General features: G+C 37.4%; 1 protein-coding gene and 1 non-coding gene across 4 annotated transcripts in view; both read right to left on the bottom strand.

The window, feature by feature from the left end:
• Positions 1–15094, bottom strand: part of IQSEC1 (IQ motif and Sec7 domain ArfGEF 1) — a 740816-nt gene that overhangs the window by 657317 nt on the left and 68405 nt on the right. The window lies entirely within an intron of this gene.
• On the bottom strand, positions 2963–3024 carry LOC141552361 (small nucleolar RNA SNORD44). Its single transcript, XR_012485157.1, has one exon. It is a non-coding gene; the product is annotated as a small nucleolar RNA SNORD44 (small nucleolar RNA).

Genomic DNA, 15094 nt, shown 5'->3' with positions numbered 1-15094 from the left:
ACACACACACACACACACACACCACTTCTGAATTTATTTTCTATTTCCTCCCTGGTAAAAACAACAATCAAACAGTTGAACCAAATGATAAAATAACTGCATCAAGGTCTTATGCAACGTTTTGCTTCTCTAATTTCCCCAACTCTCTACTAAGAGAAAAGAAGTTTATTTCATCACCTATTCTCCCATTCCAAAGTTGACCTTTGCAATTCATCTGAGTTTAACTGCCTTTGAGTAGTGTTTTCATTTATGTTATTATAGTGATAGTATACATTATTCCCCTGGGTCTGCTGACTTCACTCTACAGCCTACAAATTTTCTAATGTTCTTATGAACTGCTAAAATCCATCATTTGCAGATCATCCCATAATGTTCCCTTCAGTCTGTCATTCTATGGCACCATGACCTATGAAAGGGCTGAATTTAATAATCTTCCAGAGTATCTATGTTGAAGGGGATGGTACTCAATTAGAAGTAAAAATTCTGCTATATTGGGCGGGTGGATATGTGTTCACATGAGTACATACATCAGAAGTTATCTAATTTTTTGTTTTTGTTCAGCAGTTTCAATCATGTCTCACTTTTCATGATGCCCCGTGGGGTTTTCTTGGTAAAGATACTGGAGTAATTTGCCATTTCCTTTTCCAGCTCATTTTACAGATGAGGAAACTGAGGTAAACAAATAAAGTAACTTTCTCAGAGTCATACACGTAGTAAGTGTCAGGCTGGATTTAAACTCAGATTTTCCTAATTCTAAATTCAGTGGCTCTATCTACTGTAGTACCCAGATGTACCTTATCTGATCTAACCCACTAGTTTTAGAGATGTGAAAACAGACCCAGGAAGCTTTTCACTTGCCCAAGGTCACACAGGTTATAAATAGTAGAGCGGAGTTGAGCTTGTTTCCCTTCTCAATAGTTCTTTCCTCCTTACCAGCTTTATGTCGCATATCTACCATGCCCATCTAGGCATAAAGATGCTTTAGCTACACTGATCCTATTGGGACATGGGAAGTTCCTTTCCTATTCAGGGAGATCTGAACCTAATCAGAACCCAAGCAAGGAGTCCGGAAAGGTAGATGAGAGTTCTGGAGACCTTAAACCTGCTTTAGGTGTAAGAAATTGTTATTGAAGAAACCCTGGAAAGGTTCTCATTTGAGACCTGTTGGTATGTAGCAAAACTGGCCTCGAACCCATGATTCCTAAGCTCTAGTGTGCCTTTCAATGGGAGGGAAGGAATAATCATTTATAAGTGCCTCCTACAGTGCTAAGCAGCTTTTATATTTGAAACTCAAAGTAGCCTAGTAAGGCAAGTACTATTTGTTATGGGAAGGAAATTGAGGAAGACAGAGTTTAATTGACTTGTCCAGGGTCACACAACTAAAAAGTTTTAGGAGCCATATATGAACTTCATTCTTCTAGACTTCCATCTAAATGCCTTTGAGCAACCTCTAACCACTGAGTTTCCTGTTCCCTGGGTGGAGAAGGTGAGAAATTAGCAGAGCCTCTGCCAAATTATTAGTCTTCTTAGGTTTCCTCAAAACAATAAGTAGCAGAACACTGTCTGAGGGAAAAAAGGGTAAGAAACCATTCCTGACTCCAAGGAGCTTACATTCTATTGGATGTAACAATTGTATATAGATAAGAATTAATAAATAAATAAGGGAAAATACAAAGTAATTTCAGAGGAGGAAGATAGTGATAAAGGGAGCAGTACTAACAGCTAGGGGATCAGGAAAGACTTTTCGGTAGGAGGGGGCAAGTTAGATTTCACTTGACTTTGCTATAAAATGTCTCTTATTTCAAGGCAATTTCAATGAACTTTGGATATCTACATCTGGAGAAAGAACTATGAAGATTGAATGTAAATCAACACATGCTATGTTCATTTCTTTTTTTCCTCTCCTGTGATTTTTCCCTTTTGTTCTGATTTTTCTCTTCCAACATATTTCATAAAGAAATATGTATTTCTAAAAAGTTAATATACAAGTGAAAAAAACAATTAATTAAAAAAATAAAAAATGTCTCTCATGTTCTTCCTCTCACCAATTATTTCATCAGGGAATAAGCACAAGCCAGAAAGCAATTAAAGTGCATGGACAGGATGAGATATTTTACATTTGGAGTTCATATCACTTTCCCATTATATCCAGTATTGTCTAGTTAATTGTGATCATTCATCAAATAGCACATTTTTAAACAATTTCTTCCTTGACTCCTGAGGTAATTTATAAAATTCTTTCAAAATGTTCAAAACTACCTGCTGATTTCTTAAAAAATATATTTTTTACCCTTTGAAGATTTAGAATGTGTTTCCCCCTCCAGAAACAAAGTAATAACTTTGCCTCTTTACTTTTTCCTTTTGTTTTCTTTCTCTCTTTTTTCTTTCTTCTTTCCTCCCTCCCTCCCTCCTGTCTGTCTATCTGTCTGTCTGTCTGTCTCTGTTCTGTCTCTCTCTTCTACTCTCTATTTCTGTCTCTCCTCTTTCTCCTTTCTCCCTGTTTCTCTCTCTGACTCTGCCTCTCTCATTCTCTGTCTCTCTCTGTGTCTATCTATTGTCTGCCTGTCTCCCTTCTTGTGGAAATCCTTTCTTAATTCTTGCTTCAATTTAGGTACATATACAACTATTGGGGAAAAACACAAACTGAAAACTTCTCCCCTTACTTTTCAATTCAGTTGTTTTAACTGTTCTATAATTCAGGCAGCTAGGTTTTGTAGTGGATAGAATGCTGGACTTGGAGTCAGGAAGATGTGAATTTAAATCCAGCCTCTAGAAATTGCTGAAAATGTGCTTTTCTACATGCAGTTCTTTATAATAAATAATTAAAATGTTGGTGAAATGCATTTTCCTAGCACAGTACCCACAAAACCCTGAAATACTGTACAAAAAAGTAAAATTGGTAACATGCAAAACGTATTTTCTTGCTGGTGATTCTCTAGAATTCTGTGCTTATTGTGCTAACATCTCAGTTAAAACAAACCCAAACCATCGATTTCAGGCAATATTTGCTTTTCATAATACATGATATTTTACAATACCACAAATACTATTTAGCAAATAAAATCTTTAAACTTACAATTTTGGAACATTAATTTTAGGATAGAGGGCTGTGTGAGGGGATTGTGACTTATTCTATTCTGCTATAAATCTATCTTGGTCACCCTCTGAAAACCAAGGGAAAGATTGTTCAGACTGCTATCTGAAGATTGCAAGACTGGGGAGGCTTCAACATCACTTCTCACACTCTGTTCTTCACATCTGGTGGATGGTACTGGATCATCACCTTGAAATAATCAATGACATCTGTTTTATATGCTATTTAAAATCCTTAAGGGTCTCAAGAGTATGGGAGCACAGGAGAGCCCAGATGACATTTAACCTTGAGGCTTCCTAGTAGTGTAATGTTCTTTTCTCTAAATTACATTTGTTCTCTTGGAGCAGGTTTCTTGGGGAGCTTCTGGAGGCAGCTTTGGCTTTAGTTCAGTTTCAATGATCACCTCAAATGCAGCCAGGAGTCCAAATCCTTTATTGTCTCTTCCAAAATCTTATCTCCTTCACTTGGGGCTCAGCTAGTTTTCTGGAGGCCTTCCTCTCTCCTTGGTTCCTGAGAGCTCTTGTCTGAATGTCTTCAGCCAGCACAAAAGTAGAAGGGGGAATGAATCTTGACTCTGAATCTCCTTGAGTTTCCAATGGGCTTGTCCTTTTATATGCTCTTTTAAAGTTGTGAAAGGTGTGAACTCTGAACTAGAGAACTGTTAAGAACCATGCTAAATTAGACAACCGACTTAGGACCTCATAAGAATCCTAACATAGTAGGATACCAGCCACTCCACAAATATGCACATAGTATGTCTCTCATTTTTCTCCCTACTGTGAACAGCCATGTGTAGCCATGCACAATTGTCAACATGAAAGTGAAAGTGAGGTTATTAATAAAATCAAGTGAATGTTTGAAGACACAAAAGTTAAATCTGAATGTTAAAAATCAAATGGATCACTATCTAACCTTAGCTCAAAGGACCTCCCTATCATTCCTAGTGTGATAAGAAATCACACTTCCAATGACAGTTCATTGCATTTTGGGACAGGGAAGAATTTTTTTTTTATATTAAGGTAGGGACTCTTGCCTCCCTAGAACTTCTACCTTTGCTTCAAGTCTTACCCTTAAAGAACAAATCAAATACCATTTTCCCATACCAACTTACAAATAACTGAACATACCTATCATGTTCTTTAGATTCCTTCCTTTCCTCTAGTCTTTTATTCTTTGGTATGAATAATTCCAGTTGCTTTAACTGACCTTCATAAAGCATGGCCCTACAGTCTTCATCATTCTGCCAGTATCTCAGCATCTCTGATGGTTCCTTCCAATCACAAGATGCTCTAGGAGTGTAATAAGTGGTTTTAATGTTTCCCTGTGAATAATCCAGAATATATTCTCTCTCTCTCTCTCTCTCTCTCTCTCTCTCTCTCTCTCTCTCTCTCTCTCTCTCTCTGTCTGTCTCTGCCTCTCTCTCTCTCTGTATCTCTCTCTCTGTATCTCTCTCTGTATCTCTCTCTCTGTATCTCTCTCTCTCTCTCTCTCTCTCTCTCTCTCTCTCTCTCTCTCTCTCTCTCTCTCTCTCTCTCTCTCTCTCTTTTCCTTTTATGAACATTCCCACAACTACGCAGGAAGATTATTTGAGAAGATGATTTCCCCCAACACATAAATCATGGAACTCCCAGGGTTTGCATGAACATACGCCTAGAAAGTGTAGAATAAGGCAAGCATGTCCTCAGCAGAGGGTTTAATGTGACGGCAAGTGATAAAGCATATGGTCCATTCTCACAGTGACTACATTAAAGTACCCCTTTTCTTTCTCGGTGAGCCGTTGGTGTTACAAGCATCTGCTACAAATTCACAAAGTTTCGCATGCAATTAGTGATCTGGAAAATGAGGCACAGTGCCTATAATTTACAGATTTACAAAAAAACAAAAAAACAAAACTCAAAACAACAAAAAACTCCACAAGCCCAGAGGATATTTCTTTATTTTTACAATTTAGCCTGCAAAAGATTTGAGGACTCTATGGTTACAACTGACTTTTGTCCTTAACTTACTTGCTCCCAAGTTAAACGTTAAAAGAAAATGTTGATTAATAAGAACATACCAAGTTTTGCATGAGAGGCATGGATGCTGATGATAATGCAACATCCTGAGCAAAAATGAATAACAAGAACCAAGTCTACAGACCACATTTTCTCCTGCCAAAATGCAAGGATTCCATCCCAGTGTGTGGGACACAGTAAGCACTTAATATATTTTTCATTCAGTTGTTTAACAAATTTCAATTATCTTCTACATGGAAGATGCTATGGCAGGTGCTGAGGTTGGTATATAAAAGATTCCAACCTCATTTTTTTTTCCCACAAGGAGCAGAGAAGAGCCCTGAACAACAAACAAAAAAAGAGACAAATCTATTTTACATGAAAAGGAAATTGTCTTAGAATTAAATAACTAGAGAAGTTGTTTTCTGTTTATTCAGATAGTTAACAATTACTTATTAGGCACCTACTGCATGCCAGATACAGTATTGAACACTAGGAATAAAAAGAAAAGCAATAAAAGTGGTCCCAGTCTTGAGTACCTCAGAGTCGAATGGGGTGGAGGGTGTGTGAGATAAGGTGCAAACAACTATATACAAATTAGACACAGACAGGAATAAATTGGGAAAAGACTCAAAGGAAAGACACGAAGGAGGACTGGGAAAGGCTTCTCACAGAAGGTGGACCTTTCTTTAACAGACTTGAAAGGAAGTCAGATAGTCCAAGAGTTTTAAATAAGATCATTTTTGTGACAGGGACAAAAAGAAAAAATATCTGGAGTCGGGGGACGGTGTGTTATGTATGAGGAACAGCAAGAAAGTCTTTCTTCTTATTACTTTAGTATAACTCCCCACCATGGTATGGTATAGAAACAGTAGCTAAAGTAATAGCCACAACTCACATGTGGATCCTTGCTTCAGATTCTTTAAAACTATCCTCCACATAACTGTCAAAATAGGTTTCCAAAAGCACAGATCTGGCCCAAGAGTTTTTGTGCTTCAGAATTAGTTGCTCCCCATGATGCCTTTGGTCTGACTGTTCCTTCTCCAACTCTACTGTATTCTTATCCAGATCACATTCACTAACCACGGTTATACACCAAGATTCTATCCAATGTCCTCTGCTTCTATACTCAAAAATTCAGTTATATCTATGCTGATAAGTCATTTATACAACCCTAGCATCCAGTCTTGGGTCTCCAACTATCTATTGGACATCTTGGCCTAGATGCCTTACAGACATATTAAACTCAATATGTCCAAAACGATTCCCACCTTATCTAATTTTTAACTGTTTTTTGACTGCCAGAGATACCACCAATTTCCCAGTCCCTCCCTTTTCCCTCTAGCACCACCATTGTCCAGACTCAGCTCTCCATTATCTCACTCCCAGATTATTCTAAAGCCTCTTGGCCACTTTCTCTGCCTCAAATATATTCCTATTCCACTCCATCTTCCACTATGCTTGTCAAATTTGATCTATTGAAAGTACAAATATGACTGTGTCATTAACCTCAAATCAAAACACTCCAGCAACTTCTTCCTACCTTCAGAATTAAATACAAAATACTGTTGAAGATTTAAGGATCCTCATATTCAGGTCCTCCCTTCCTTTCTAGTTTTCTCAATCCCCTGCATAGACTCGTGAACCCAAAAATACTGGAAACCCTATTCTGCACACAAGGTTGCCCATCTCCCAATTTGGGGGACACTCATCAGCCATCTACTATCCTGGGAACTCTTTGCTTCATCTTGTTCTCTTGGATTCCTTGGCTTCCTTCGAGTCCCAGATAAAACCTACATTTACATGAAGTGTTTTCAATCCTCCTTCAAGTCCCAGATAAAATCCTATGTCTACATGAAGCTGTTCTCAATCTTTCTTCAAGTCCCAGATAAAACTCTACCCTTTACATGAAACTCCTTATTACTGGTGCCTTTCCTCTATAGATTATCTCCAATTTTTCCTATACATATCTTGTTTATACATAGTCGTTTGCGTGTTGTCTCCCCCCAAAACTCATTGAGAGTAAGCTATCTTGGATAATCTCTTTACATCTTCTCATGCTCATCTCCTGATACTTAAGGTCTGAATGAGGTTTTTGAGTTTACAGAAATATCTCCATTGTATAACTCCTGGCACATAGTAGTAGATGCTTAATAAACTCTTACTGACTTGTGGAGTTGATTAAAGATAAATTCCTTAGGTGAACACTCAGTCCTTCCTAATTTGCCTCCAGCTAATCTGCCCTGATTCATGGCACGCACAGTTTCATCTCTAGCCTCTGGGTTTTGGCACAAACTGTTCTGTATCACTGAACTGCATTTCCTTTTCCCAAGATTGACTTACATTCCCTTATGTGAGAAGCCTTTCCTGTTTTCCCTTTTTGTATACTGTATCCCTGCAGTAGAACGTAAGGTCTTCAAGGACAGGGTCTATTTTTTGTTTTATTTTTTGCTCCTGGAACAATTTCTCACATACAGAAATTATTTAAGAAATACTGTTGCATTGGATTTATATGATTCTTTGAGGTTCACAGAACAGATGCAGAAGCTGCTCAGAATGGAAATGACCTTTCCTAAGGTCATGTAGACTGTATACAGCAGAGCTGGGATTCAAATCCCAGTTTTCTAGGTCCAAATCTACATTTCCCCATGCTGTTTTCCAGAACACTTTCCCAGTCACAGGTCTGTGAAATAGGCTGCTGCAATGTTATTATGCATATTTTAAAGATAAGAAAAGTAAGGCACAATAAAAAGAAAAGGCAGTGGATGGATAATGTGACAGTGCCCAAGAGACAGGTATCTTGGATAATCCCTCTTCATCTTCTCCTCATCCTCATCTCCTGATACTTAAAGTCACAATGAGGACATTGGCAAATTCAAAATCAAACTTACATGAGAAGGTAGTTATAATTTGGGTGTAAGGGAGGTGGTTCAAGGAGTAATTCTATCTGCAAATCTAATCTTACAGAAAGGGCAAGAGCCAATGTTCTTGTCAGAACTTCTCACATTCATTTTCAGTCATGTCTGACTCTTCATGACCTCATTTGGGGTTTTCTTGACAAAGATATTGGATTGTTTGGCCATTTCCTTCTCCAGTTCATTTTACAGCTGGGGAAACTGAGGTGATTAGGGTGAAGTGACTTGCCTAGAGTCATGCAACTATTAATTGTCTGAGGTTGGATTTGAATTCTGTTCTTCTTGACTAGCACTCTACCCACTGCATCACTGCTAATATGATATCCAAACTGCAAATGTTACATTTCACCTAGCCATTAAAGTATCACCCAAATAGAAGCCCAGTTCTGCCTTTCCCCTCTGCCCATCTCAAAAAAGCCATGAGATTTAAGGATTCTGTCTGCTCAAGACATACTTAGGGAATATAAGGGAGCTGTGTCTGTAAGAGAAATCAAAACAAAAAGAATTAAGAGAGAAGAGAGAAAGTTTAATTATTTTAGATCTTAAGTCTAAACTCATTTGCATCTCTTCTCCAGGCCTGTTCCAGCATTTTATTAGCTGATTCAGGACACTGGGTCTGGTTGGGAACTAAGGAGGAAAGGGGGAGCAACTATGCCTCATTATATAGAAACCTGCTAGGCAGCATTTATAATTTAGGGAACCAGCTCTCTAAAATACATCTCCTAGTGGGAGGAGAGTGATATGACTGCCTCTGAGAAGCCTCTACACTGTAGGCCCCATCTCTTTGGCAGCTTATTTAGGGGCCAAGACCCTGAGCTCTTCTCATTGGCCCTTGAGAATAATCCTGGATTATTTCCCCCTTTTTGAAACAGCCACCTTAATCTATAGTTAAGTGAAAGGATTATTCAACAAGATAATTCCCCCAACACAAGTTATACAACTCCCAGTATCTGTGTGAACATAAGCCTAAAGAGTGATCTGTGAGATGAGCATTGCCCTAGCTGAATTTTGAGGCCATGTGTTTCAATAAATATGCGTCCCCATTTACTGTCAAGAATCCCAGTCAACGTGTTCCCATCTGGCCATTTACTCCTGCCTTGCCCATGATTCTGTATTTCCTCTTCTCTTCAGCTGAGCTAAACTTATTATTTACAAAGCCTGGTCTCTTCTGCACAGAACTAGGCAGCAAGGGCTGAGCCACCAAAGAGAGTTGCATGATCCAAAGCCATCAACTATAAGAGAGAATGGTTGACAGAAGTCAAAGGGCCATTCTTTTATGTTTTGTGGAGTCAATTTATTTTTCTTTTCAACGTCTGAGCTAATTTGCCTCACATTAAAAGGACCCTCATTTTTTGGCATTATATCTTATGATTTATTATTACTGAAAGTTTATTTTAAAAATGCTCCTTTCCCCTCTAAACGTGACTTGAAAATTCATCACATTATTAAATATGATTTCATTATGGATTGTTGCCAATTTCTTTCTAAAAGTAGAAAACCTAATAGAAACCTAGGTCTGCTTTATAATGCAAGTTAATGAAAAAATACACTTCAATGTATATAAATTCACTTGACAGACAATGTTTAGGGGAAATATATCTATTCTGTAAAATGACACAAATCTACAGGGTTGCGAGGAATAGTAAAGAAGAAACCCTTCTATGATCAAAACTGCTTTGTATTTATTTTTTTAAATTATTTTTTAAAAAACAGAATAGAAAAAAGAAAAAGAGAAAAGAAAAATAAAACAAAACAGAACATTGTCATGTGTCCAGCAGAACATCAGAGAGGATTCAAAATATATAACAATAAATTACCAGTTCAAGAAAGGATATATAATAGAAAAAAATTATATTCATGAGTATCCATCCTTTCATTGTTTCCTTATAGGTTACTCTTTTGTTCTCTGCTGTGTACTTTTTTACTTTATTCTTTTTTTCCCTTTCATCCCTCCCACTTCCCCAAGCAGGTTATACTTTATTTATTTATATGTACATATAGATACACACGCACACATATATACACATAAAGCCATAATTTACATCCACCACAGATACATTTATCTATATACCACACATACATAGAGTAATATGCATACACATAGCTCCATATACTCAAATACATATATATACACATTTACTCATATATAAATTTATAGCTAAAACAGTAATATAACAGTTGACAAATAATGTAGATTTCTCTCTTGATTGAATTTGTCTAAGATCAAGGATTCCTAGCTGGACTTTGCACATTTACTTTTAATATATATTTTTGTCTGTACTTATCTCTGGTTTCCTTTAAGACTCAAATCAAATGCCACATTCTAGAGGAGGCCTTTCCCTTTCCCGGTTCCTTCAACTGCTTATTATCTTTCAAGTGAAGTGTAGATTGCAAATGGTCTGAATGCATCTTATTTTTACCTATTTATATTGATGCTGTATCCTCCATAAGAATGTAAACTTCTTGAAGATAGGAGTTTTTACTTTTTCTGTGCATTTCCAGGACTTAGAACAATGCCTGGAATATAATAAGTATTTAATATGAGGAGTCTAGGTGGTACAATAAGATCAAGTGTTGGGAAAAGATAAATTCAAATCTAGTCTCTGATACCATGTGACTTTGGGCAAGTCACAACTTTTGGCTGTATTAATTCCTTCATCTGTAAAATTGGAAGAAGACAAGCATTTATTAAATGTTTACTAAATGCCAGACATTTTGCTAAACACTTTTCAAATATTATTTCAAAATATTTCATAAGGATAATAATACCTATTTCTCAAGCCTATTTTAATCATAAAAATGAGATGAGATAATGAGAAGTTGTCAAGTGCTTTCCAACTTCAAAGTGCCATCTAAATATTAGTTATTAATATTATAATATCATTTACTAATTTTATTAAAAGTTATTAGTGAATGTTAATACTATTGATTATAATGAATGCTCTTTGAATGGAATTTGACTGAAATAACTTTCATCAGTGAGAATTATGAATTCACTTTGGCAAAGTGATGAAAAACAGAATATACAATACAATAAATTACTCAGAGGTAGTTCAGTGCCATGGAAAGAGGACCAGATTTGAAGTCAGTTTGGATCACTAGCCATCAGCTTCCTCATTTGTAATAAAGATAATAACCCTTTTAGTCATTTGTGAAGAAAACAAGAGACAAACCTGAAAATGACATAGAAATGTAAAGGACTGACTCAAACTTAATGAAGCTTCTTCCCATGTGAAGAATTTGAACCAACTGCTAGAAGGGCTACAAATTGTTCCCTCAAAGAGCTTTCATTCTGACTGGGGAAATAAATGGATAAAAAGTTTAAGAGTGATAAGAAAGATACTACATGATAGCAGATAGGTGTGGGAAGTTAAGTTATTAAAGTCAAAGTTATGGAGTGTGTGGGGGGGAAACAAAAGCAGCCCCAAATGTAGGATTTGAGACACTGGCTGGTGGGCTGGCTTCCCTGAAAAGATGATGAACAAGAAATATCAAAGCTCATGGGAATTATTCTTGGTACCTGCAGAGCAAACAAATAAGTCACGATGTCTCCAACTCGCTGACAGACATAATACTGAAAAAGCTTCATCTTCCTACACTATAAGGTTATCTTCCAACTCAGTGGCACCTGTGAGAGAAATAAATGGGGAGCAGCCCCGAATGTTGCTGGAAGGTACAATTTTCTCTTCCTCTTCTCAGTTAAAGCCATCATAACCATTTTAAGCAGACTCCTTACTCAATCTGTAGGGAATGATTACCCCAGGAGTATTGAACATCACTCCACAGCAAGTCTGGCTTTGTTCCTTCACTGGGTTTTGCATCCATGGAGTCCTCAAACTTTAAAGAATAAAGAAGGCTTTGGTGATAACAAGGACAATGTCAGAAAAGTCTTATGAAGATACTAAAGCTCGTGTTTACAATTTAAAAATGAGAAAAATTAAATTGTTGCATCTGACTGTGATCCTTATCTGTATATATTTCAGCACTTCCATGGATCTGTGATTTCATTAATGAATCCCTTGATGCAGAATCATCCACACAGACTAATAGCCAGTTTGCAGAACTTCAGAATAGGAAAGAATCTCAATCATCATCCACTCTAACCCACACCCTGTAACTAACTGGTCCTGCAACTTTGGAAAAACTAGTTACCCCTCCTAGAGGAAGGCACTCCTGCCTGAGGCACTTCCTTCCACTTCTGGACAGTGAGAATTTTGATGAAAGTTTTCCTGCCATCAAATCTACACCTGCCACTTACTTTGGAGCTCTTAGTTCTACTCCCTGAGCCAAGCAAAACAAGGCAGGAAAGTGGTGCAGCCAGGGAGACCTGAATTTAAATTTGGCTTCAGACACTCACTAGCTGTGTGACCCTGGGCAAGTCACTTAACCTCTGCCCAATTGAAGTTTCTCAACTATAAACTGGGGATAATATTTTGCTTGTTTGTTTTGCTTTTAATTATAGTCTTTTATTTTTCAAAAAACACACAAAGATAGTTTTTAACATTCTCCTTTGCAAAATCTTGTCTTCCAAATGTTTCTTCCTCCCTCTCCTCTCCCCTCTCCCCTAGACAGCAAGCAATTTAATATATGTTAAACATGTGCAATTCTTCCAAACATATTTCTACATTTGTCATGCTGCACAGGAAAAATCAGATCAAAAGGGGAAAAAACACAAGAAAGAAAAAAAAACAACAAGCAAACAAACAACAAAAGATGAAAATACTATGTTTTGATACACATCCAGTCCCCACAGTCTTCTCTCTGGATGCAGATGGCTCTCTCCTTCACAAGTCTTTTGGAATTGCCTTAAATCACTTTGTTGTTGAGAAGAGCCAAATATCCATCACAGTTGATCATCCCAAAATCTTGCTATCACTGGAATGATATTCTCTGGTTCTGCTCACTTCACTCAGCATCAATTCATGAAAGTCTTTTCAGGCTTCTCTGAAATTAGCTTTCTCATCATGTCTTATAGAACAATAATATTCTATTATATCTTTATACCATAACATATTCAGCCATTTCCCAACTGATGGGCATCCACTCATAAAGTGGGAATAACAGTAGCACAGCACCTACCTCCCAGCATTGTAAAAATCAAATAACACAATACTTGTAATGTGGTACTTTAAGACATTTATCTTGACTGCCTTACTCGTCAAGTTGGTTCTCTAGACTCAACAGATTTATTGTTTTTTCAGTTGTTTCTCATGATGTGAACTCTAGGCCCTTCACCATTCTGATGGTCCTCTTAGAGAATCTCCAACTTATCAATGTTCTCTCTAAAATCAGGCACCCAGAAACGAACTCCAAATATGTTTAGTTCAGGTCAGAATAGAATAGAGCCATCACATCTCCAGTCTTGGACATGAGGCTCTTTGATGCTTTCCAAGCCCACATTAACATCTTTGCCTTCATCATCATTACTGTGAGACTAAATTCAATAGTGAGAAAAATCTGATTTTCATATCTGGTTCTGAACATTACTGTATGGACTCCAAGACTCATGTACTTATTTTTTTCATCTTGGGCAATTCTTGCCTGTGTCTTCCCCTAAATCCTCCATGGAGAATTGATGGCTCGTATAATTATAGTGAATAATTGTATTTGTTCCATGTTGGCTTCTTGAGAGCACAAACTGTCTTATTTTCTCTTTTTGTCCATCTCCTACAATACCTAGTCCAGTTCATGGAACATTATAGTTGCTTAATAAATAGTTGCATCGATAATAATTTTGCTCAGGGCCAAAGGAAATTTGGCTATCTTCCCTCAGCACTCACCTCTAACCTTCACCCACTAGTCTCAATCCCTTTGGAAGATGCTGCTGGCCTCCCAGAGCCAAACAGGCCTTTTGCATGTGCTTGGGTAAAGCTGACAGCCACAGCTGGCAAGAATGGGAAGGGTGTCTGCCACATGCTTTTTAATGTAATTAAAAGGAATGCTTCTTTTTGCTGGCAGCTCTTTCTGCCCTCACCCAGCAGCTGGCTCCGATCTGCCTCTGGCAGGGTGCTGGATCCTCTCCAAGAGGAAGCCAGAGGATGCAAGAAAATGGTTTCGAGGATGAAACAGTTTTGTGGTATGAGAGAAGGTATCCTTGGGAGAGGAAAGCAGAGTAAGGAGGAGGCAAGATGGACAAGAAGAGCTGAAATGGGCATGAATAATCTTAACTCTTACCTTTGGAACATCAGAGAGCTAAACCTAGACGTGATCACATCACGACTAGGCTGAAAGCCACATGTGGCTTATTTTAAGAACGTCCAGAAAGTCTGAACAATTATCTATCTTGCTAGCAGAGTAAACTGGGATGGGTCAGTTCTTCATGAAGCCAATTTATTAGGCATGGAAAAAGTAATTATTTTCCAGGGCAGAAAAATGATGCTCGATTCTTCTACCATGCTCTGGAGATTTTCAGCTTGGATTTAGGAGATGCTGACCAGAAAGAATAACCTAATCTCTACTCTGTGTGTGTATGTTTTTAAAGCCCACAAGATCTTTCAGGGTTTACCCAGCTCAGAAAGAAACTGATATCTAAAAGATATTGTTGAAAACACTGAAAACAAAGTAAATACTGTATTTATTGTCATTTATTTTTAAAGAACTCTATCAACCACTTTAGGAACACAGATAAGCCTAATTATTGCTAATTCTGCTCTTTATCTAAAGGGGAAAAGGAGGGAAATATTTAATAGCATGAACTATCCCCATTAGAGGCAGCAAAGTACAGTAGATAGGTCCTCTTGACGCCCAGACTGGTACTCTAAGTTCAAGTCTAACTCAAGATTCTTAATAGCTGGATAAGTCACTTAACCCTGTTTGCCTCAGTTTCCTCATCTATAAAAATGAGCTGGTGAAGGAAATGGCAAACAACTCCAGTATCTTTACCAAGAAAACCCCAAATAGGGTAATCTTTGTCTAAATGACTGCTTCTCTTTTACCTTTCTCTAGGGCAAAGGAAAAGATAAAAGTTTAGTCAGAAAACATTATTTAATTCAGAGAGAAGCAGACCAAGAAGGATGTAAGTCCAGGTCTATAAAATCAAAAAAATTTTAGATGGAGAGAACATAAACTAATTGATCCTTCACAGAATAATT

Source organism: Sminthopsis crassicaudata, chromosome 1 (assembly GCF_048593235.1).
Source record: "Sminthopsis crassicaudata isolate SCR6 chromosome 1, ASM4859323v1, whole genome shotgun sequence".
NCBI classification, from domain to species: domain Eukaryota; kingdom Metazoa; phylum Chordata; class Mammalia; order Dasyuromorphia; family Dasyuridae; genus Sminthopsis; species Sminthopsis crassicaudata.
The sequence above is the reverse complement of the archived record's forward strand: the minus strand, read 5'-3'. Positions and strand labels throughout refer to the sequence as shown.